Raw genomic sequence first — 2,519 nt, 5'->3', positions numbered from 1 at the left:
CATCTGGGGGCTCAAGCTGGATTATCGACAGCGGATGCACAAACCACATGATGAGGGAGAAGAAGATGTTCACCTCCTACGTCAAGAACAAGGATTCCCAAGACTCGATCATCTTTGGAGATGGGAACCAAGGCAAGGTTAAAGGACTAGGAAAGATAGCCATTTCATCCGAGCATTCTATATCCAATGTGTTCTTAGTTGAATCGCTCGAGTACAACTTATTGTCTGTCAGTCAACTGTGTAATATGGGTTATAATTGTCTATTTACCAATGTAGATGTGTCTGTCTTTAGAAGGAGTGATGGTTCACTAGCTTTTAAGGGTGTACTAGACGACAAACTCTAATTAGTTGATTTTTCGAAAGAGAAGGCCGATCTAGATGCATGCTTAATTGCTAAGACTAGCATGGGCTAGCTGTGGCATCGTCGTCTAGCACATGTTGGGATGAAGAACCTTCATAAACTTCTAAAGGGAGAACATGTGTTAGGACTAACCAATGTATTTTTCGAAAAAGATAGACCTTGTGCAGCTTGTCAAGCAGGTAAACAGGTGAGAAGCACTCATCACAGCAAGAATGTGATGACCACATCAAGACCTCTGGAGCTACTTCATATGGACCTCTTCGGACCCGTCGCCTACATCAGCATCGGGGGAAGTAAGTATGGTCTTGTTATTGTTGTTGATTTTCCCCGCTTCACTTGGGTATTCTTTTTGCAGGATAAATCAGAAACCCAAGGGATCCTAAAGCGCTTTCTAAGGAGAGCTCAAAACGAATTTGAGCTCAAGGTGAAAAAGATAAGAAGCGACAACGGGTCCGAGTTCAAGAACTTACAAGTGCAGGAGTACCTTGAGGAGGAAGGAATCAAGCACGAGTTCTTCGCTCCCTACACACCACAGCAAAATGGTGTGGTAGAGAGGAAGAACATGACGCTTATTGACATGGCAAGGACGATGCTTGGAGAGTTCAAGGCACCCGAGAGGTTTTGGTCGGAGGCTGTGAATACAGCTTGCCACGCCATAAACCGGGTCTACCTTCATCGCCTCCTCAAGAAGACCTCGTATAAACTTCTAACCGATAACAAACCCAATGTTTCATACTTTCGTGTATTTGGGAGTAAATGTTACATTCTAGTAAAGAAAGGTAGAAATTCCAAATTTGCTCCCAAAGCTGTAGAAGGGTTTTTGCTAGGTTATGACTCAAATACAAAGGCGTATAGAGCCTTCAACAAATCATCGGGTTTGGTTGAAGTCTCTAGCGACGTTGTATTTGATGAAACTAATGGCTCTCCAAGAGAGCAAGTTGATCTTGATGGTGTAGATGAAGATGATGTTCCAACGGTCGCAATACGCACGATGGCGATAGGTGATGTGCGACCACAGGAACTACAAGAGCAAGATCAGCCTTCTTCCTCAACAACGGTGCACCCCCCAACTCAAGATGATGAACAGGTTCCTCAAGAGGAGGCGTGTGATCAAGGGGGAGCACAAGAAGACCAAGTTATGGAGGAAGAAGCATCACAGGCCCCTCCAACTCAAGTCCGAGCGACGATTCAAAGGAATCATCCCGTCGACCAGATTCTGGGTGATATAAGCAAGGGAGTAACCACTCGCTCAAGACTAGCTAACTTTTGTGAGCATTACTCGTTTGTCTCTTCTATTGAGCCTTTCAGGGTAGAAGAGGCCTTGCAAGATCCGGACTGAGTATTGGCCATGCAGGAAGAGCTCAACAACTTCAAGAGGAATGAAGTTTGGAGCCTAGTGCCACGTCCAAAGCAAAACATTGTGGGAACCAATTGGGTGTTCCGCAACAAGCAAGACAAGCACAGGGTGGTGACACGAAACAAGGCTCGACTTGTGGCAAAAGGTTATGCCCAAGTCGCAGGTTTGGATTTCGAGGAGACTTTTGCTCCTATGGCTAGGTTAGAGTCTATTCGCATTCTATTAGCCTATGCCGCTCACCACTCTTTCAGGTTGTTCCAAATGGATGTGAAGAGCGCTTTCCTCAACGGGCCAATCAAGGAGGAGGTGTACGTGGAGCAACCCCCTGGCTTTGAGGATGAACGGTACCCCGACCATGTGTGTAAGCTCTCTAAGGCGCTCTATGGACTTAAGAAAGCCCCAAGAGCATGGTATGAATGCCTTAGAGATTTCTTAATTGCTAATGCTTTCAAGGTTGGAAAAGCCGATCCCACTCTTTTCACTAAGACTTGTGACGGTGATCTTTTTGTGTGCCAAATTTCTGTCGATGACATAATATTTGGTTCTACTAACCAAAGTCTTGTGAGGAGTTTAGTAGGGTGATGACACAGAAATTTGAGATGTCGATGATGGGCGAGTTGAACTACCTCCTTGGGTTCCAAGTGAAGCAACTCAAGGACGACACCTTCATTTTCAAACGAAGTACACTCAAGACCTGCTCAAGCGGTTTGGGATAAAGGACGCCAAGCCCGCAAAGACACCAATGGGAACCGACGGACATGTCGACCTCAACAAAGGAGTTGATCAAAAGGCATACCGGTC

Source organism: Zea mays, chromosome 3, assembly GCF_902167145.1.
Source record: "Zea mays cultivar B73 chromosome 3, Zm-B73-REFERENCE-NAM-5.0, whole genome shotgun sequence".
Classification (NCBI taxonomy): domain Eukaryota; kingdom Viridiplantae; phylum Streptophyta; class Magnoliopsida; order Poales; family Poaceae; genus Zea; species Zea mays.
Note: the sequence above shows the minus strand (reverse complement) of the source record.